This window comes from Anastrepha obliqua, chromosome 3 (assembly GCF_027943255.1).
Source record: "Anastrepha obliqua isolate idAnaObli1 chromosome 3, idAnaObli1_1.0, whole genome shotgun sequence".
Lineage (NCBI taxonomy): Eukaryota > Metazoa > Arthropoda > Insecta > Diptera > Tephritidae > Anastrepha > Anastrepha obliqua.
Window position 1 is genome coordinate 38,820,594 of NC_072894.1, and position 24,271 is coordinate 38,844,864.

At 36.5% G+C, this 24,271-nt stretch overlaps 1 protein-coding gene across 2 annotated transcripts in view; it reads right to left on the reverse strand.

Moving 5' to 3' along the window:
- Positions 1-24,271, reverse strand: part of LOC129240570 (gamma-aminobutyric acid receptor subunit beta) — a 115,412-nt gene that overhangs the window by 79,055 nt on the left and 12,086 nt on the right. The window lies entirely within an intron of this gene.

A 24,271-nucleotide genomic window follows, 5' to 3' on the forward strand; every position in this document is an offset into this window, starting at 1 on the left:
CAGCGCTTTTGAGTTGATACTTTCTATGCATTCGCGTTTGTTATCTGAATAAACGCATACGGTTGGGTCCTTTGTTCTACACTTTTAAGCGATATGTAATTCCTTTTGTACATTCTTACGCCAGTTAGGGACCAAATAGCGAGTTTTCTCAACCACTGCAGCAGGTTCTTATTTTTATTTTTCTTTTGTATATTTTTATACTTCATTTTACGCATTTACTCCCCATAGATACGTGCACACATTGTTGCCACCATTACTTGTACACATATAAACTCACACAGGCGTACACATATTCGCAACCAGTAGCTGTCAACATTATAAAGGCGCTTCAACATTATCTCGATTGCTGATGGTGTTGCCCACTTGTCAGCTTCTTGAGCGTCAGCACCACAGCGAGCCTCACTTGGCAGCAGCATGAATTTTACTCTTCAGCACTCTGCCGCCTCTTCGCATATTCAATCAAAACAAATCAAGTGCTCGCCAGCTGTGTTCACACACCAGGCAACCCATGCATTTCGGTAAGAAGCAAGCAGGCAAACAGGCAGTGAGACAACCCGGCGGATAGCTTAAGTGACACTTATACTGCTTGTCAGTTGTGTGTCAACACCAAACCTGTTTTAGGCAATAATAAAAAAGGAAACTGCCTTCAAAATGCAGCTTGAGCAACAAAATATAGATATGTAAAAACTGCATTCAAAATTTAGATATGTAATTTTCTGCAACTGCATACTACAGTATGCGTTTGTTCAAGCATATTTCGAGCAACGTCCATGTAACTGTCATTCGCCCATGCCGTTACGTTATTTTATAACTACATTTACAAGTGCCAAGAGTTGTGTTGGTCATTTGAGAGCCTTGAAGTGGAACACTGTTTTTTGGACTCACATTTGTAAAATGCATGCACAAACTTCTAACTAGAAAGAAGGGAGAAGATTTTTTTTTTGTTTTTATGGATATGAAGGGTATTGGTAGATTCGTGTAAAAGTGGGGTATATTTTCAACTGAAAGTGCACGGAAATGATTTTTTATACAAATACTCGTACATATGACTCACAAATTCGCTATTGGTCAAATTTTCTTCAGGTTGGAGTTGATCACTAGTGCAAAGAAGAGTTCACGAAAGACAGCACGTCGCTGTTTCTGCACCTTTTAACTTTTGTGGATGTACATTAGTTTCACGGTCATAGGAGAACATAATACTTATATTATTTTATATATTTTTTGTATTCTATTCTTTTTAAATGACTGAGATGTCGCTCATTTTAATGAGTAACTCGCTCCTTAGCAGCTTGGGTAGTAAAAACGTTCCGCCTGCCTCTACATGTCCCAGAAAAATGTATTTCCTTTTGTATCTTACTAACAGAAGATTTTGGAATAAGCCGAATATTTTTGTTATTTTTAAGTATAACACATCGAGTTTCCACTTTTTCTTTACTGCTTTGTGAATTTTCATTATTTTTTATATAATATTCACTGCATGAGAAGTTATACAAAAATTAGAAAATTTTCACAACCTTTACATCCTAGTCCGAACGTTGTTAATTTGGATTTCTAGAAATATTTGTGGTATGCAGTCTCTTAGCGTATTCAATTTTGGTACAATAAAGTGCAAGTTTAAAGTTAATAGCAAATATCGTTGATGTTTTTAATTTTATCCTTGAGCCTGTTGTGTATTTTTTTCAAATACACAACTATTTTTCAAGATAATAGAAAAAGAATTTTCTAATAACGGCAGCTCCTTGACAGATAGGTTAAGCAGCATTTCTGTGATGAAAAAGCTTTCTCTTCAGAAGCGGCATAAAACTTCCTCTCTTAGGTTCTTTCTTCTATAGTATAATTCAAAACACGCATTACAAGTTGAAAGAAAAGATCAAAAAGGTATCTCCACCAATTATTTGTAGTTGACTGCTCACTTAATTTTCTTCCGAAATGAAATTGCTATTGCGGTTTCCAGCAAATAAAAATCAAATTACGAATAATAAATACTGAAACACTTGTGCATGCCAAATATCTCTCATATCATCAAAGTCACTTACTTATCAGGTATATATTGGGTTATCGAGAAAGTCATCCTGATGGTATGATATCAAGAACTTAACCGTTTTCGAAATATTCGATTTTTAAGTATTTTTATGAAATTATTGACCCTTGTGGCTCAGTGAGCCGTGGCGTCACTTTTATTCGAAGAGCTAGGTGACGCCTTGCACCTTTTGCACGATTTACGTAGTATACCTTTAAAACTCCTCTTTTTATAAGCTCTTTGAGATACGCAGCGATCCGCCCGCAATATAAAATAATATACAAACACCCACTTTCTGAAATTAACAGGTAGGAAGAAGTTTAAGCGGAAGTGGTTTTAACACTAATATTCTTCTAAAAAACTATTTTTGTTTACTTGTGCGCCTACCTTTCTTAAATATTAGTTCAAGAGTCCGACTTTTTTTCTATTTATAGTTAAAGTGTATATCAATTAATAAAAATCGTTAATAAAATTTTAGATTAGCTCTCACAGTTAGGAATAGCTCTCTGATAAAGTTGATTAAATGATTGGTTAGTTGAAATTTTGAAAGCACCGAGAGATTTGGTAACTCCTAAAACACTCAGGCTTAAACGCCCCTTGTATTTAACGCTCTAGAAAGTTAACGGGTAGATAGTCTAGGAGGGAAGAAGAGAAGTAATAGAGGGAAAAAGATGGGATAGAATAGAGGAATAGAGGTAGCCAGACCTGTAAGAGTTTTCCAGATTCTTTGATAAATCCTAAAATATCCTCCAGTTTGAAAGCACGAATTTTACTCATTCTCTTGACATCGGAACCTAAAATTCGTAGATTTGCTCTAGCAAATGCGGGACACTCACAGGGTAGCTTTGCTTAGTTTCAAAATATGCTAATTGCAATGATTTTAAGGAGCGTATATATGTATGTGTCCATCTTTACTTCATCTTACACAAAAAATTTTACTTACTAAAGCAGTCTTTAAGGATTTTGTTCTGCTTGGAAAAACATTTTTTGTTTTGAGATTCGTGCAAGAGCGAATATTTCATGTAGAAAACTGTATAAGTAAACCGTGTTATTTCAAAATCGTTAAAAAAGGTCATGTTAAAAGAGAATTAGGCGTATGTATGTATGCGTGTGCTGTTAGATTTTTCCGCCTCGCCTACCGTGGCGTATGTGGAACATGAAGAGCAAAACACAAAAACTTACTGCTACTGCTGTTGACCATTTCAAAAATTTTGGGCGTTGCCAAGACAAAGGTTTGAAATACTTACATATATAACATGCATCGTACCTCTTACATATAATTGTATACGAATGTATACACATAAGTATCTACATAAAACAAGGTGTTGGACAAGCGTTTTCTGTGCCATTAGCTGGTGCCGAAAAATAGCTCACGTTCGCCCTTGGCAATTTCGCAAAAACAATAACAGAAACAAGGAAATATTAAAAGCAGTAATACACTATTGTCACAAATGCAACTTGACCGTACACTTTGAACAAAAAAAAAATGTGTAACGGTGCCAAACTTGGCTACATTTACTATCTTTTTTTGTTGCCAAACGTTAGTGTCAAAAGCTTCTGGAATTGATGTGTGTTAAAATGTGCAACAAAACGACTACTGTATTTGGCAGCGATTATTTCTGTTAGCTAGTGTATCTCTGCTGCTCTGTAAATAAAGTTTTCCCTGTGCAAATATATGTTTTGATACTGAACAAATAAAAGTCTTATGAATCCATTAACCTATATTTCATAAATACATATTTTCAAACGCATTTTTTTTTCAAAGTAATATATATTATTTTGTGTTGTAAGCATTATGTAACACTTAAGTGAGGCAAATAATGTTTGAAAAGTGGCACAAACATATTCAGCTGCATTAACAACAATGGCTAAATTACGCAGTAAGCAAAATGTTTTCACTAGCATTGGCAATAATTCACTTTGACTACTTTGACAAATTCATGGAATATGTAAATAGTTGTCACTAACAGCAGCAGCGAGGATGATAATAGAAGAAGCAATCGCATTATATACAACATCATTAGCAACAACAACATCCCTTAGCATTTTGTTAAAGTGAACGCTAACACCTACATAAACCCAACTTCATGGATGTCAATATTTGCACACACTTATAACGTGGCTGTATATGTGTGTGTAAATAGGCTTAAGCTCCACTTTCGACAACAAATGTATAATACATTATGAAAGTTACGTACATTCTACAATGAAACGCTACAGTAATAATTGGCAAAAATAGCGAAATGGAAGAGATCAAGGAATACTACCAGAATGTAAACACTCTTGCGAATGTTTTCACATATAGGAAAATAGGACTTTAATAACAAATATTATTTGTCTTAAATCAAAGTAAACTGGCTGCATAGAATGGCAGTCAGGTCAATTATCTGCATGGCTTGAGAAAGAATCAAAAAATGCTTAAAGAAGCTACAAAACCAATAAACTTTATGTGAGCTGAGGACTCGCTTAGTTGATCAGCATAGCGAATTATCTCAAACACGAATTGTAAAAAAGCACTGCTAAGCAATGTAATGAATATTATATTTAAGAAGACGGCAGTAGTCTCCTCTGATAAAATTTTCAGCACTACAAGGATTGAAAATCATAATAGTGAGACCATTAACTTTTATACGGACATTTCTGAGCTGACTGATTAGTCTGTGTTTTTTTCTTTTTTTTTTATTGATATTTTACTTTTAGATACAGAAATTACTTAATAAAAGATTTTAACCAATTTTAAAAACCGAAAAGCAATTAGTTCTTTTGCACAAAAATAAATCAACAAACGGCTCTAAGACTATGTAGAAGTATCCTATAAAATATTTCCCCAATCATTTTACGGAGATATATGTATATGAGTACACTTTTAGATGTTTAGAAGGTAAATTATACCAAGAAGGGCACAATATATAGCTATACAACCATGTACTATGACGTCTAAATTTAAAACAATAAAATCTCTTCACCTCCTTAAGAACCTACTATATACATACTGCAGACAATCCTAAAGTATAAGTATTCCGTTTAAGTTGCACTTTTAAGAAATTTTCGGCAACATTTTTCATCAACAAGTTGGTGCGTTCACTTATGTCAAGTGTTTACCCGAGCTTCTCCTTAGTTTCGTATGTGCGTTTTGATGTTGCTCTATAAATGTAGGAACCCAAAATTTTACACTGTCTTTGCATGATGGATAGTGTTTGCGAGGAGTGCGCAAATACACTTGGACATTCATCCCCGTTAATGCCATATTCCAACTGTAGCAGGCTTAAAATCGAACGGCGGATCACTATTACCAACTGATCCTGCTTCAGACTGAGCAGACCATTGCAAAGAATAACTCTCTCTCTCAACGAGCAAAAACCAAACTATAAAAACCTCTCAAAATACTCATCCACTTTTATGGAACGCAAATATGGAGGATGGCAACTTCCAAAGAGGCGGTCCTGAAATTGAGCATGACTTAGTATCACTAACTCTATTTTACACCAATCAACACAAAAAAAAAGCTGTGAAAGTGCAAATCAAGAAGAACACAATACATGCTCAATTTTATTCAACTTATATAATACATTCTTAAAAGATCAATTATAAAATCAAAAATAATTTATTGTATTGCAATGGGTACACCTTTCAAAAGACGCATCTATACCTACCTATGTTGTTTTAGAGTAAAACAGAAAAAAAATTTAGATTAGAAGAAGAGTTATGGAATATATGAAAAATTGCATTTAAATGTCCGTCATGAGCACGTCTACGGGAAAAAAGTGCCAAACAATAATTGTTGAGAACGTCGAGATATCGAAGCTCAAGGTTTTTCAGCAACACTTTGCACCATAGCAGCAATAGTTTCAACAGAATATCCAAGTTTGGGTCTGTCAGTCCTTTTTATATCCTTGTTGTTGTTTTTGGTGTTGTTTTAACAGTAATGGTAGCCCTGTCAGTGTAGGGCACATCACCGGTCATCTTCGTCTAGCTCATCTAGGGGTAGGCCCAGGAAAAATGCTGTTTCGACGGGTTGGGTCCAGAGGGAGAGGGTTGTTAGATGAGTAGGTATAAGGGGGCATGTGAAGAGGTGGTTAGTGTCGTGCAGAGTATCTTCACATGCCGGACATATGTTTGGTAAGTCGGTGTCAATTCTGGATAAGTAGAAGTTTAACCTGCCACAGTATCCAGAACGTAGTTGTGCCAGTGTTACACGAGTCTCACGGGGAAGCTGGAGTTCTTCGTCTGCAATAGGTGGTGGTTGGACTCCGATTACGGCATTCACAGGACGGGAGTTCATGAAGGTGGTGGATGTCGTTTATTGACTGTCTAAATACTCTCAGGTCCAGTAGGTTGCGGTCAGTTTTGTGCTGGATTTCGTCAGCGTAGTCTAAAAGGTGTCTCCTGACGTGCCTGGGAGGCGGCTCAGGCACAAGCAGGTGTCTGCAGGGGTGAAACCTGCGGTAACATCCAAGCAGGAACTGCTTGCTGAGCAGTTTGTTATGCTCCACTACTGGGAGCATTTGTGCCTCGTTATGCAAGTGTTGAATGCGGGACATCAGGAGGCAACCGGTCGCTGTCCGAATGGCGGTATTTTGACATGTCTGTAGCTTTATCCACTGCGTGTCACTAGTTCCAGGCGACCAGACAGGCGCAGCATAGCTCAGAACCGGCCGACCAATTGCCTTAAATGTCGAAAGCAACAGTTTTTTGTCTTTGCCCCAAGTGCTGCCGGCAAGCGATTTGAGGACCTTGTCGCGATTTTGGACTTTAGTGGCAATTGTGGTTGTGTGCGCAGAGAAGGAGAGCAAGCTGTCAAAGGTTACACCCAACATTTTTGGGTTGTTTACCGTCGAAATTGGTGTGTCGTCGACTTTTACTTTAAGGGACAGCTTAACCTCCTTTGTGCAGGTGGTAAAGAGGGTCGCCGTGGACTTGGTGGGGGAAAGTTGCAGATTCCTCGCAGTGAAAAAGCGACATTCCCATGGCCGCCGGTTGTACGTTACCAGAATGACTCGAGTTTTTCCCGACCAAGGACTACCGCCCCAGTATACTAGCCCTGTCTAGTGAACTGCATATCACCACTTTTTCTATCCTCGACAGGACCAGTTTCTTGACATTTTTCCATCAACCCTTGAATTACGGTATATTGTTACTTAAGAGCGAGTATTTTCATAATAAATTTCAATAACTTTAACGCTATGCTCTGTAGCGTAAAATGGCACATCCGTCTACTTGGCAAATGCTAAACAGTTCATATGGGTACCGTCTAGAATATATTCGCTACTAACATCTTGACGTCACTTATGAAAGGCCCCATATACTTGGTTCCAATGTACGCAGGGCACTTATGATTTTTTTTTTTGTAATATGCATGCATATTGAATAATCCATCAATCAGAGTAGATCTGGGAGTCCCTCTTTCAATTGTACGCCTGAATTTGAGTAAAGGCTTGGTTCACATTGACTTTGAGGATGTTGGCTAATAAGAAGTCTAACTACGTCAAATCGATCGATTTCGGAGGACATTTTAGGCAAAAGATATCCACACCTTCCAGTCGTTCATAATAAAGCTCTATTATTTGCACTTGCACCTAAATCGTGTAACTTTTTACGGTGATTCAGCATGAACGACCATTTGACAGACCGCAGCCTATCAACATAGACACATTCTAATAAAAAAACCCTATGCATGTATGTCGTATATTATGTGTGTAAGGGAGAGTATCAATTTGGATAGTATACAGAACTGCGTATCCATTTATATTAGAAAATGTACGCAAAAGCAAGCGCATAGGCGCACAAACATGACCACTTAATCGATGGAGATAGATTATATTTAGAATAATACATTCTGTGGCCGTTCAATCGCTGTATGTTACAGTAAATTTGTATGCATACTTTGTATGTATATACGTGTACATAGGTATATACGTATACATACATAAAATATAGTATGCTTCTGTTGCATAAATTACAGTCTTCGCATAATTCTACTTTGGCTTAACTAACATCCACGCAGCCCTTCCTCTCGACTGAACACATAGTCACAATCAGATTCGATGGAAGTGCATGCGCGTTCATTTGCATAAAGTTCACTTCAACATGTTAACATACACACAGCTAACATATGCATACATATATATGTATATATGTACAAAGTGTAAGTGCACTTAAGTATGGGTACTAAAAAAACACGCAAAACAAAACTTATTCTTATTCTTGCTGAAAACAATCTACATATGCAAACATGTGCAACAAAGTGATTCTTTAGCTTCTCTCCCAGCTCATGCCCACAGAAACACACACACATACTCGTGAGCATTCATAAAGCACATACGACAATCAATGCGAACGTGCTTCCTTACATATCGTAATAACTTTGTTGGCACAAGCAATGCATACGAGGGAAAAACAATAAAGATTTTCAATCGAACAAACAATCTTCGACGTCAATTTACGCCGTTCAACTCTCCTTCTCTTCTTCACCCTTAGTATCGTCCCACATAAATTACTTATACTATTGTTTTGTTTTATTAATTTTAGCTGGCACGACGAGAAGGAATGACAAGAAACACCCGCGCGTGAATGTGGGTTTTTCCTTTCAAAACAAAATAAAATGGGCTGAGAGAAAACTCATATCAATGTTTCTACGTAAATACATGTTATTTAGGCAATTTCAACATTTTCTTGGAAGCATTGAAGAGCATATAATTTATATTACGCTAAACTTGGAATTAACGAGAATCAGTCGACATGCGAAGTGATTAACTAAATTCGGGTTTTGTTAATGGTTGTTTGAGAGCGATTTGCTTTGAACAGGAAAACAAAGTTTTTCAAAATCGCAGCTAGACATAAAATTTCTTCGAAAACGAGACTCCCAATATGCCTTCGTTTGAAATACCAGTAAATTTATATTCACAATCAATGTTTTTTTTTTTCAAAATCCATCATTATTATTATTGTTATGAGCGGATTTAGCACTGCGACCTCAAAGGTTTATTGTGCCGCCTTGATGGATTCAGAGTATTTTCGTTTTGCCAAATTTTCTCAAGAGATTTTAGTATGCTATTTTATACTATTTCATTGAGCTTTATTTCATAATCGTTTAAAATATGTTTACCCAGATATTCGTGCCGCTTGTGCATAAGCAGATAGATTTTATGGTTTCATCTGCCACCCTACAAAACCTACAAGCTCCTTTGGAGCATATTCCCAGGTTAGTAACGTAATTCAATCCACAACGCAACAATAAAATTTCTGTGATTTCTATAATTATTCTTATTTAGTTCCATACATTTTTAAATATATTTAGGCTAAAGCTACAATACCTATCATTGAATTTGATTGCGAGAAGCTCAGTAGATTCTCCCATTATGATCTTTTTTGTTTTTCCCTTACCTTCTGATCAAGGGGGATAAAATACCCTTTCCTAGGTCATAAAATTATTCTAAGCCTCTAAATGAAGAAGCCGCCTTTTCTTACCTAATTAATTTATCATTTCCTTCCCGGTAATTTCTATATGCCCATGAACCCATACGTTACAAACGGCTTATCAAATATTTGGTGTAACCTAGAAAAAGTTGGATAGTATAGCACCTATTGGACCTGTCAGTAAGGATAGTATAGCACCTATTGTTATAGTTGCGTTCATGGTAAAATTGAGCTCATCTTTCCATTGCGTAAACTTCTGTTGAAATATATTCGTGTTTTTGCTAAGCGCTTCCTATTATATTTTTCCTGGTCCTGCACCTTCCTCGGTCAGGGACACGTCCATACACTATGTTTTCATGACTGATTTATCTTGTAGGCCTTACCTCATCATCCCTACCCACGTCTTATTTTTGTATCCAGTTCAGTCTTAAAGCGTTTGACAAACTGAGCATCGGCGTCATCACTCATTAGTATTATTACAGATCTAAGGAGCCAACGATAGAATTTTGCTCTCAGGATAGCCCTCTTCGCATTGAAGCGGATATGAATGTGAAGAGGGGGTGAGTTCTAGAAAAACCTTAGGTGGTCATGGCACATTTTATGCATACACACGCAAATTTTCTAAACTTGTTAGTATGTTTATTATGGATTGCTTTGTCGTGCAAGGTTACTTTGACAGAAACAGTTGTATAGCGATCGCCCCTCCGTTAGCAAAGAAAAACCTTCGAGTGTATTTCTGCCACGATGAAGCTTTTGTTTGGGTCGACATATAGCTGTTTGTGAAGAAACATACAGATGGGCGCTACAACTTGCGAAAGGAGTTAAACTAAACACCCAACGTGGGATGTGCCGCCAATCGCCTGTAAATGTACAGGGTGCGGCGGCCGCCTTAGCCGAAGGGGTTGGTGCGTGACTACCATTCGGAATTCAGAGAAAACGTTGAAAACGTTGCCCCTCGGCTGGCAGTGACAAACCTTCAAGTATATTTCTGCCATGAAAAAGCTCCTCATAAAACTATCTACCGTTCGGAGTCGGCTTCAAACTGTAGGTTCCTCCATTAACATCAAGACGCACCCCACAAATAGGAGCAGGAGCTCGGTCAAACACCCAAACCAAATACCAAAAACAACAACATGGGTTAGGCAACATGTCCCTTGTTAATTGTGTGTTTTTATCACTCCTTGCTTTCAGAATATATGGTTTACTGATGTTTCGTGAATTTATTTATTTGTATTTATTTTATTATTCACCATCCGACGCATAATTAGAATTCAGCACATCCACGAGGACATCCGGTTGGAGGACATCATTAAAGATATTATATGAAAATTGCAGAATATCACGTGATTTAGGGTAAGTAACTTGACAACATTTTTTTAATTTAAAAAGATAAGTGTATATATACACCAAGAAGCGAGTAGGGTATGGTCAGCCTGCAGCTTAAGCACATCCCTTGGCTTTCTTATTGAGGTTTCTTTAGCTATATATACAATAATAGTAATGATAGTCTAGAAGACTAAAACGATGCCATATATTGAATTTACCAGATAAAGAGTTGTAAAGCCTCTGAAACAAAAAGGTGTATAATTGTTAGTCTCACTCGAGGCCTATCATTCCTGTTACGTACATACGTGAAGTTTATAACAAATATTCATAATATTCGTTTTGTAGTAAAGTTAGCTTGCAAATAAAAATATAATTAAAAAAAGTCTCCTTTAAAAGGCGGAATGCACAATTCTATGTTGTGTGGACTTCATAATGAACGTGAAATTTTTACCAGTCACGACTATTTTTCTTTGGCTTATTTAAAATCCTTTCATTTTCTATAGCAGATATCACATTTATCAAATTTGTAAACTCGACAAATATTGATCAAAATGTCCAAAATAAATTGGATAGATAGTTTTTGAACTCATTTAATTTTAGTTGAGCATCTTTTCACAGAACATCTCTGAAGTGGCTCAAAATTCTTATTGATTTTTTGTCACTCAAAGTGTTACGCATTTTTTCCATATACAAAAAAATGGCATGCATTCAAGAACGGAAATTGTTATAAAAACCTAATATTAGTAACTACCAGCGCAACCTAAAAATATTTTTTTTTGCACCGCATGTTAGCAACAACCTGATGAAATGTGTAGAAGTTTGACACAAAAGTACTAAATTTTAACTAAGAACAAATTTTTGCATATTTTGCAATGAATAAGTACATTTTTGTTACATTTAGAACTATGTAATGATAGCAATATGGTAACACTGTGTTGGAAATAGTGGGAATATTAAAGAACACATTCACAGTGTGTTTATATAAGAATAAACTTATTCTCCTCGAGAAAGGGAGTACATATTTCGACGGACAAAAAAATGCCACTTTAAACTTGCACTATATTTTACCCCAATTCAATGCGCTGTTTCTTGCGTACTCGAATTTTTTCTAAAAGTTCCGATAAAAAATTGGAAATTTTTACAAAAAATTCTTTGAATTTTGTTTTTATTATAAATTTTCACAAAATTTAATTTATCAGATGTGCGTAAGGGATAATTGTAGGCGAATTATTTATATTTTCTTTAAAAAATTATTAAAACTAATAGGACTATGTTTAAGTTCGTGCGGTTTTTTTCGAAATTTGAAACTTTATTGACGTAAAATGGTTACAAATTTAATATTCAAAGTATTGTCCATCGCTTACTACTACTTTTTCCCATCTTTCTAGCAATTCACGGATTCCCTTTGTGAAAAATTCGGTCGGTTTTGCCGCAATCCACGAATCGATCCATTTTTTGACTTCATCGTAATTACGGAAGTGCTGGTCAGCCAGGCCATGTTGCATCGATCGGAAGAGATAGTAATCGGATGGCACAAGGTCTGGACTATACGGCGGGTGGGGTAGGACATCCTATTTGAGCGTTTCTAAGTATGTTTTGACCACTTGTGCAACATGTGGCCGAGCATTGTCATGTTGCAAAATAACTTTGTCGTGTCTATCGGCGTATTGCGGCCGTTTTTCTCGCAGTGCTCGGCTCAAACGCATCAATTGTCGTCGGTAGACATCCCCCGTAATCGTTTCATTCGGTTTCAGTAGCTCATAATACACAACACCCAGCTGGTCCCACCAGATACACAGCATAACCTTCAGGCCATGAATATTCTGCGCCGACGTCGATGTTGAAGCATGGCCAGGGTATCCATACGTTGCCCGACGTTTTGGATTGTCGTAATGGACCCACTTTTCATCGCCAGTCACAATTCGATGCAAAAAACCCTTTCTTTTGTGCCGTTGAAGCAGTTGTTCGCATGCCATAAAACGGCGTTCAACGTCTCTTGGCTTCAATTCATACGGCACCCAATGGCCTACCTTTCGGATCATTCCCATGGCTTTTAAACGTTTGGAAATGGTTGATTGATCAACTCCCAAAGTTTTTGCAACCTCTTCTTGCGTTTGAGCCGGATCTTGATCGAGCAATTCCTCCAATTCGGTATCCATGAACTTTGGCGGCGCACCCTCGCGTTCTTCGTCTTCCAAGCCAAAATCACCACTTTTAAAGCGTGCAAACCACTTCTGGCACGTTCGCTCAGCTAGAGCATGCTCACCATAAACTTCACCAAGATACGATGACTTTCGGCTGCTTTTTTCTTCATATTAAAATAATGAAGAAGAATTCCCCGCAAAAACACATTATTTGGCACGAAATTCGACATTTTCAAGTGTGGTAAAAATATTGTTGTTTACGCTTCAAATAAAAAACTTATACTGACGTTTGTGCCTTACGACAGTAGCTCTCCAATGAATGTTTGGAAATGTGGATCGATAGAATAATAATCAAGTTACGCCATCTGTTGTAAAACCGCACGAACTTATCGATAGACTATTAAATAACCAAGTTATCTTTTTAAAAAGATCTAAGTGATTTAAGCAACTCAATTAAGGGACGGCAGTCAAATGCAAGTATCGCATTGGGCCTTAGAGCCACCGAGTGTTTTTTCTTAGACAAGTAACCCTAACCTAACCTAAGTAAAATTGAATTAAGGAAAGATATTATCAAACTTTGTATTATTGCTTATAAAGATTGTAAATGGATTTGTGGAGCACATATTAAAAATTTATTGCCATATTTTAAGCGGTTAAAATTACTTTTTTAGAGCTAATTACTTTTCAGAGAAAGAATAAAGCGCACATTTTTAAACTCCAACTTTGTTTTTGCTAAGTTATGTTTATATTCAGTCCAATGTCTATAGCCTAGATTTTCCAATTATTTTCCCTTTCTAATTTTAGATGGGCCAATACAGAGCTGCCATGCTTACTGTAAAACTATTTTATTTTTTGGGAGGCCTATTAAAAATCAGCTGGAGAATATTTAACCTTCGGAAGACAAACCTGGATGTATGTTACCCCATAAAATATTTGATGGGTTGTAGTTATTTTATATATAACATCTGGAAATATACCGTTAGCTGCATTTTAGGAATGCCGATTTTACTCTTAGAATTCATGCAGTTAGTCCTCAGTAGTTGGTGGGCACCGAATTTGTGCATGTCATAAAATGTGCTAGGGTAACATTTACCCCAGTGTGTAGTTCACGTATATACAGTCAACTTAAAAGGAAAGTGCACACCATAAATTAACAAGCCTAAGACACTATCATCGTCATCAAAATCAATTATTTCATCATCCAAATCAGATAAAAAATGTTTCACCTCACTTTTTTAGAGGCCGACTTCTAGTCCACATTGCAGTTATTGCTCAGAACGAAAATCACTCCTTTTTGAAATGGAATTAAAAAAGTTAAAAATTCAATGTTGTCAAAACTAAGTTAAATACATATACGCACGCACTCTCAGCCTCAAAGAAAAAAGTACACCACATATTGATAAGTTTTTTCTATTTATTCATTTATTTTTTAATGTTATTTAATTTCATACAAAAATATAGTTCATACTACTTCAAAACCCATCAAATTGAGCTAACTATTAACTCACCAACTAATTTTTATGAATTTGCTATTTCCTCGTGTTGTTACTAATTTTTTTTTTTTAGGGCACAAAGCGTTTTTCTGATAAAAATTTTCTGTGTGCGAATAAAATCCAAGTTTCTATTAAGGGTGAAATTTATCCCAGTATGTCGTTTGCGTCAAAAAAAACCAAATAGGTGTGTTTACCGAAGGTCAAACCAGTAAATAACAAAATAAAAAATAAATTTAAGACAATATGTCCATATATTTTATAATAATCAAAGAATCCATCATTCTTATACAATGTCTGGAAAAATCGTATTTTTGCCCAATTGACTGCCCATTCATATAAAATACCAAAAAATTCAAAGAAATCGCGGCACAACTTTCAAACATCGATTTTGGCCTTTGAGCTCTACTATAAATCTTTAAATAAAAGCCTTTAAAAGACAAGGTCGCTAATATGGGAAAATACTGTCAAAAGAGAACTTTAAGTTCAATATTTTGGTCATAAAGTGTTAGGTATGAAAGATTTCATTAAAATAAAGCACACATTTTAAAATAGGATACAATTTTGAGTGAAGAAAAAAATGTATTATCTGAAAGCAAGGAATTACAAACAATTTTCATATAGAAGAAATAACTGTAATATAAAAATAGTTTTGCAACAATTTAAATATATTCCCGTTTCATATACCCGTTGTCCTTATCGCGCACATAAAAATGGTATGTACTTCTTAAGCTATTCACTCTTAAAAAACCAGATATATAATGATCGACATAAATAGCGCACTTTCTGTTGATTCTCAATGACAACTTGCAGCAACTTGACGGCAACTTCAATTTTTCAATCATACTTGAAATTAAATAACAATTTGTGCTCAATGACACTCAGCCGTGCCGCAGATGTAAGTATAAAGGCATGACCGGAGCTGCAAAGTAGAAGGTTCAAGGGGTTAGAATAGACAAACAGGCAATTGACATGGGCGGTGGTAATGTAGATTGAAGCTGAGTTGCATTTGACATGCTTGCTATTCACATCCTGAGTGCAAAGAAATATGGAATATGCGAAGTAAAGCGAAACGGCTGAGTGCAAAAAGAGCTAAGAAGGATTAAGGGGGTATGCCAGGCGGCGTACATAGGCTAAGTGGCAGCAAGAAAAATGTGCAGTGAGAAAGAAAACCTGTCAAGTGTTGTTAGCCAGTAGTGCGGTTTACCGAAATGACAAACAACGTAGGAAGTTGTTGATCAGTAACAGCGAAAATAACAAGAGAAACGAGTTATAGCAAATAGCCGATTGAAAGAGCTAAATTTAGTTTTATAATTTTAAAAATATTTATGTGATGTTTTTAATATTTATATGTACGTCCAAACTTATTTTGAACTGACACTAAAATCAATAACATTTAAGGCTGGTTGAAAAGTACTGAAAGCAACACTTACTAAATAGTACAGAAATACAAATTTATATTGTATGTTATTATAAATGCTTACATTTCATTTGATTGTATGTACATTCACCTGTGTTTATTAAAGTGTTACATTTATTTATTTACAGAAACTTGGACGATGGCAAAATACGATGAAGCGTCGCTTGGAGTGTTTCAGAGAAAAATTCTGCGTAAGATTTTTGGATCTTTATACGTTGGCGACTACGAATATCGCACGGAATGGAACAATGAGCTGTATGAGCTTTATGACGACATATACATAGCGCAGCGAATAACGATCGAGCGGCTACGTTGGCTGGGTCATGTCGTCCGAATGGATACAAACGCTCCGACTCTGAAAGTATTCGATGCGGTACCAGCTGGTGTTAGGAGAAAGAGGACGAAGAAGGCCTCCTCTGCGTTGGAAAGATCAGGTGAAGAAAGACTTGGCTTCACTTGGTGTGTCCAACTGGTACCGATTAGCATAAACTTGGCCAAAATCGCATAAGCGGTTATCGCACCAATTAAAAAGAAGAAGAAGTTAAGTTAATAAAAATAAAACATACTAGATTATTTTTAATTAAATGCAATATATTTTCTCTACTGAACTCCAAATTATCCTATCAATTTTAGGAAGAAAGACGGCGAGCGTGGGGCCGACGCCCAGAGTATGTTTAAGGTATGGAGCGTAAACTTCTCACATTGAATGGATGGGAGTCGTCATACTACCAGCTGAGCCATTCAAGTGTTCACTATACTCATCTCCTATGAAAAATATGGTGGGATGTATATATGACTGGAATATAAGAGCTGCGATGCTGCAATCTGCGCCAACCAAGGTAGGGTTTTTCGAGACAATCGTACTGTTTTGACACTAACAAGGAAAATGTTTGAGTATCAGTTTTGATGTAACTCTGCTGTCAGAACCATAATTTTTATATTACAAATATTGTAATGAAATTAACAGAATTAAAAGTATTTTTTTGTGTTATTCAGTTTATTCTTTTTATATGAACTGAAAAAACAATTAGTTGAAAAAATAATTTAGAAGCCGTTACCGATAACGAAAGGCATTTTGATTGTCAAACGCTGTTATTGTAATTTTAAATTCCTATCTGTAAGGTAAACCACAAGACAAGGCTAGGTAAAGAACGGTAACCCACAAATAATATACCGTTTTACGTTTATTACTAAGTAAAAAATAAAAGTAGTTTTGTGATTCATTAAGCAAAACGATTATGACTTATTGAAATGTTTAGTAATTTGATATAATTTCCAAAATTTCATTCTCCCACTCTGCTGCCAACCACCGGGGAATTAGTCTCATAAACCTCACCGACACGGTCCTATTGAGCATATGTTATGAAAAGCTAAATCTTGGATTTTATCGGTGTCGCTTCAGATTTAGAAAACCAACAATCTACCAAATATTGAAAATACGCCAAGCTTCGAAAATTACCTATGCAAGTAAAATCTTCTGTTTCTTTACCAATTTTAAAGAACTTTTGGTAGGACGAAAAAGAGTTGTCTATATGCCGGAACATCTGATCTTTGTATGATCGCAAAACAAACAAGTATAGCTGTATATAAGCAAAATTTAACTTAACAATGCCAAAAGTACTGGCAGAATTGGGAAGGGCATGCCCGACCATGTTAATATAATCGACCTTACAACCGCGTCGTGAGTTCTGCTTTTGCTTAGTTTAATAAAGAAGCGTATGGATCGGGTGAGAAACCTGGATAAGACGAATAAACAAGCGGTGCATTCGGGGACAGCTGTTTACGTACTCTGGATAATTAAAAAAAAAATAAGTAACGAGAGACCTCATTTATTTGGAAACCAGATAGTAATGACAACTCTAAAATGGAATGATGGTTGGGTCATTTCGTTCGAATGGATACAAACGCTCCGGCTCTGAATGTATTCGATGTGGCACCAGCTAGTAATAGCAGAGGGCAAGGAAGGTGTCCTCTGGAAAAGGACTTGGCTTCACCTGGTGTGTCTAACTGACGCCAGTTAGCACGAGAAAGAAACAACTGGCGCTCTTTGTTAAACTCGGTCAAATGCGCTTAAGCAGCTAGCGCTCTAATTCGGAAGAAGAATGTAATCAATATGGTTTTCAACTATTATAATATTTGTTAAATTGTTTCACCAGCAAATGGATATCATAATCAGTAAATATTAATTTATCTATTGACCAAATATTTTTGTATAAAACTAAACTCATTTCTCAATATATAACACTATTCCACACATCATACAGATGTTCGAAATAGTATTGTATAATAGTAATTTATAAACCAACTCAATATAATTTGTTTTTTCGACCGTTTTTTTATATTTAAGAAAACGCATCAATGGTGCACGATTTTTTCACCAAGAACTTAACATTTTATACCCTTCTTCTTTCTGAATAGTTAAAAAAATGTATAAAAAGAATTGGCTCGACGTAAAAAGTTAATTTTAACAAAAAAAAAATAAAAAAGAGTTGTGCACCAGAACTTAAATTTCGTATATTGAAGAAAAAGTAGTTAACAATATGTTTCATGAAAACATGCAGCTTTAAATGTTTCCATTGCTTTAAAGCCTTTCTAAAACAATTCTACACAAATTTTCTTCTCTTCATGGGATAACCAATACATTCATAAGTATAATGAAAACGTAATCAAAAGCTTTGCTTTGCCATTCACCTTCCTCTTTCGCCATTCACCTTCCCCTTTCACCGTTCACAGGCCTTCACCGTTTTTCTGTATCTTAAATTTAGGCACCTCCTACATCCCACATCCCGCATTCCACATTTCACATCCCTCTTAATCATCATATATCAATAAATCCCAGTTAAAGTAACCACTTGTATTCAAACACGAAGCAGAGCAGAAAAACCCAGACCTGGTGTGATAGGCAGCTCAGCTTGTGGCATCGGCATTAAATTCACGATTCAGGGGAAAATAGGTAGAGAAAAAATTAGGGCAGGCACATTGTGTGCTCACTGGAAAGAGCAGAAAATAGGGGGCAAAAGAGAGTACTTTACATATTTGTGCTTTGTAGTTGCACTTTAACCTTTTCAAAGCAAAAATTGATATCCACAATCGGTGTGGGTGTTATTATGCATGCTGTTGCATTTATAATAACAAAAAACTCATACCATTATTTTTAAGTGGAAAACTTTTGGTAGCATAAGAATACGAGTACACGATATGAGCTTGCAAATTGGTTAGCAGTAGGTAAATGTGAAAGGTTTGAAATTTTTGAAATTAGGAAAAATATTTCTAAGAAATTTGTGTGTATATTTCTTTAAATAAAATTTCTGCAGAAAAGTGTAAGATATACAATGAATTCATCATCCAAACTACAGAGGCTCCACTTTTTGATCGCATCAGCGTGGATGATTTGTTTTAGTCGCTCTCACATTTTTGTTAGTATCATTAGGAGAACAACTATTTATTTCCATAAAAACAAATAACCTGCCAGCAAAAAATTATGAATAAATGAAATTGAAAAAAGTCTTGCTGATTTTTATCCATCCGGAAAAAAACGAATGAAAGTACTAGACAAACTATTTGAAATTTATAAATGCATAGCCTTTCCTTTTATTTAAAAACAATTTGTTTGCTGTTTGACAAAGGGTAAGTATTAATCCGATGGAAATTTTTCTGCTCTACAAAAATATGTTAATTGCATTTTTAAGTGCATTAATTTTTTTTAGTTTTGAGGTTTAGAAACGAAATACTCAGGAGTCAAAAATCAACATTTTCGACATCTGCTCTTCTTGGTTTGCGTCGAGGTCGAAAAGCTGCCGAAGCAGTACGGAACATTTGCGATGTGTATGGAGAAGGTGTAATAGGCGAGATTACAGCAGGGAGATGGTTTGAAAAGTTCAAAAATGGCGAATTTCACGTCGATAACATGTCCCGAACGAGTGGCGTTTCAAATCACTTTTGAATGAGAACGGTCGTCAAGCCAATAATGATTTGGGGAAAAAAATAAACTACGATCATAAAACGATTCTCAATCACCTTGATTCAATGGGATTTACCAAAAAATTGAGAGCCTGAGTATCTCACGAAATCAACTAAAACAAAAAAACAAAGAAAGTCGCCTTCAAATTGTTCCTAAGCATCTCACCCGCCATCGAGCAAGACGCGATCATAAACATCGCTTTTTGTGACAACTCCTCACGGTAGATAAGAAGTAGTACCTATATATCAATATGAATCAAAGAACGGAGTAGGTGGCAATACAGGAGATACACCACAGTCAAGCCAGAACTTCATCCAAGGAAAATCATTATATGTGTTGGTGGGACTGGGAGGGCATGGTGCACTTGAAAATGCTAGAAAAGAATGACACCGTCAACAAGGAGCTCCACATTGCCCAGCTAGCCCTCGTGAATGAGGCTATTCGTCTGGAAAGACCTGATCGACATAGTCAAACCACTTTCCTTCGCGACAACGCCAGGTCCCATGTTGCACAAGTCGTCAAAGCCACACTTCAAGAGCTCGAATGGGAGGACCTTCAGCATACGCCGCATTCTCTAGTCCTTGCACCGACCAACTACTATCTAACAAAGAGGTCGTTAAAAATTGGCTCAATAACTTCTTTGACACCAGTGAAAGCGAGTTTTGACGGAACAACATCAATAAAGAGAAGTGGGAAGAGGTTGTAAGCAGCAACCGCCAATATATAATTGATTAACTAAGTGATATAATTATTGCTTTTTTTTAATAAAATTATTCGGTAAAAACGCTACAAACTTATTCTCCAAACTAATAATATTTTACCTGACCAAAAACTTGGTGGATCGCCCCCAAATAAGAAATGTTGGGTAATTTTTTTATAGCACATTTGTTATTTTTTTTTTTTTTTGAAATATATTATTAATTAAATAGTGCTTGCAAGCCTACAACATATTCTACTGGAATTCATACCAGCATTCTGCTAATTATGCGCACAGCTTTGACAGACTTTCTCTTTCTCTTCTTCGTATTTGCATTTGTAGCTTATGAGGGAATTTATACATAACTTAGAAGGAGTGCTATATTCACAACTAAAAAATCGCTTTTACAACTGACTGAGGCTTTTATGGAGTGGTACATCCTTGTGAAGAATGATTTTTACCCACACTTCAGCTCGTAGGTACAGTGTAAACCAAATGTGGTGCGCAACGCAGTTTACAGCTCACGACTGTTTAACCTGGTAAGGGGAAAGTTATAATGTTTTAATTTTAACCGTCTTATACTAGCGCGCACTTGTGCGTAATTTCATTCACATTACAGCTGTGTGTAGCTGCATAAAGGAATCAAGATAGATAAAGACATGCCATATATTTATATGCCACAAGGCTCAGAATGATGCGAGGAGTGTATTCAGCTAGGTCCCACTGGCCGTCTGTCGGTGGTAGAAATCGATCAATAACCAGAAAAAAACGTGACATATCTGTTATAATTGGGCAAAATTACTTAGATTTGGTACAAGTGACGAAACCAATACGCCAAATCTTGGAAAAGACCCGCGAAAGGAGATTCGACACACACCATCTTTTCGTCGATTTCAAAGCTGCATTCGACAGTACGGAAAGGAGTCACCTGTATGCCACGATGTCTGAATTTGGTATCCCCACAAAACTAATACGTCTTTGCAAGATCACGTTGCTCAACACCAGCAGCGCCGTCAGAATTGGGAAGGACCTCTCCGAGCCGTTTGATACCAAACGAGGTTTCAGACAGGGTGACTCGCTGTCGTGTGACTTCTTTAACCTAATATTGGAGAGCATCGTACGAGCCGCAGAACTTAATCGCTCAGGCATACTATTTTATAAGAGCGTACAATTGTTGGCGTATGCCGATGATATCGATATCATCGGCCTTAACAACCGCGCTGTTAGTTCTGCCCTCTCCAAACTGGATAAAGAGGCAAAGCGAATGGGTTTGGTGGTGAACGAGGACAAAACGAAGTACCTCCTGTCTTCAAACAAACGGCGCACTCGCGTATCGGCACCCACGTCACTGTTGACAGTTATAATTTCGAGGTTGTAAAAGACTTCGTTTATTTACGAACCAGCATTAACACTGATAACAATGTCAGCCTTGAAATCCAACGTAGAATCGCTCTTGCCAACAAGTGCTACTTTGGACTAAGTAGGCAACTGAGCAGTAAAGTCCTCCCTCGACGAACAAAACTAACACTCTACAAGACTCTCATCATGCCCGTCCTAACGTATGGCAAAGAAGCTTCGACGATGACAACATCCGATAAAGCGACGCTTGGAGTGTTCGAGAGAAAGATTCTGCGTAAGATTTTTGGACCTTTGCACGTTGGCAACGGCGAATATCGTAGACGATAGAACGATGAGCTGTATGAGCTTTACGACGACATAGACATAGGGCAGCGAATAAAGATGCAGCGGCTACGTTGGCTGAGTCACGTCGTCCGAATGGATACAAACGCTCCGGCTTTGAAAGTGTTCGATGCGGTACCAGCTGGTGGTAGCAGAGGAAGAGGGCGGCCTCCTCTGCGTTGGAAAGATCAGGTGGAGAAGAACTTGGCTTCACTTGGTGTGTCCAATTGGTGCCGGTTAGCATAACAAAGAAACGACTAGCGCGCTTTGTTAAACTCGGCCAAAATCGCGTAAGCGGTTATCGCGCCAATTAAGAAGAAGAAGAGGAAACCAAAAAAAATATGACGCTAGTAAAATTTTGAACCCACCAGTATACGAATATGAGTTCATTAACAGCTTCATAAAACTCGCCCAAATTTAGTACACATATAACATCATTTAGATATAACATAAACATTATTGAGGTCAGATAAAAACCACGCTCTTTTTTTAAATGTTAAGGCTAAATTTCCGTCTTTCTCATTTTGCAAGCTAAAGCTCCTATTATCCTTCAAATTAATTTCACTACAATTGTGCGCGGGTATTCTTATAAAGTTCCGAATTCGCTCGTTCTTTTGCTCGCCTAATTTCCATTACGGTGACCCTTTTAATAGGCATATGTATGTAGGTAAATATTTATGTACAGTGGCAGTGTAATTGGCAGTCACTTTTACCAAAGGAATATAAAATAAGGCAGCTACGGTTACGCCATGGTGTCATTTATATACATTTTTCGTTGTTTGGTTTTCAAAAAAACGGCAAAAGAGCAAAATAACTTCAACAAATACACTTATATCGTGCTTTCATGCAAATATGCAAATGAATGCTTTAATGGCGTGTACTTCCATTGCACTCTGCATTGCAGAAGTTTTCCCTTTCTTTTGACGCTGGCTTTTAGTCATCAAGAATTGCCCAAATACATATTTATGTACCTATGCCAGATAAAGTGAGGAATAACGGTTTCCAATCCGATGGGATGGATGGTTTTTTTTTGTTTTTTTGCTTTTGGTTAAAGAAATTTTACATAATATAAATAAATGTAAATATGTATTTTAAATATTGCATTTTGTTTTACAATCTATAGTAAGATTTACCAACGCCTTTATCGCCAAATCTTCGATTAAAAAAAACACTTCAATTTAATGAAAAACAGTTATGTATTGATAGTATGCGAGTTCACAACAATTATTTTTGCCTGCAAGGAATTTAGAAGACTATTTATACAAGTACAATAATCAACTACGGCAATGTATGATAATTACACTAAACATCCATTTTTCATGGCATGCTTCATTTTACTTCTACATATGAATGTATGTGTATATGTGTGTGCATGTGTGTTTACAAGAACTTGTCGCAGCCACACGCGAACATTCCTTAAAAGAGTATATTAAATAATAATGCGACAAAAGTCAGGTCAACAGGCTTAAACTGAAACGAATTGAGTTCCAATTTGAAGATATGCAGGTTATGAATTCTATAGAACTAAAGGAAATGCACGAAAGGCCAAAGCAGTGTTAATTGTAGCGTAAGACGAGAAATCAGTTTTTACTTTTGGAAAGACTTTACTAAGGTATTACCCTATAATACTACACACATGTATGTGTACTAGGATTGTCATTGCTAGCGGAAAAATGTGAGTCACAGATCCCGATATACATCGAGTGTTTTTTAGCTGCACGAGAACTATCTATTGATAACTCTGGTTTGACAGCTAAGGATGGCAAAATATGTTAACATTTCTGTTCAGTAAGGTTTGGCAAGTCATCATGAGTCTTTTAACGCCAGAACAATGCTTTCAAATTATGGAAATTCACTTTGAAAAAATTGAATCTGTTGGCGAAGAAATTTCGGTTACGGTGAATGATGAGCACTATCAAGTCATGCTGACTGCATTTTTATTTCCAAAAATTAATCAGCTAAACATCCACGATAACCAACAAGCAACTTGGCATACAGCGCGCTTAATAGACGATTTATTGCAATACTCAAACTATTATTTAGGCTTCACGACCAGATTTATTGGAAAAAGGAGTCAAAAATTAGACTGATCACATGGGACATGTAGCTCGTAGCCG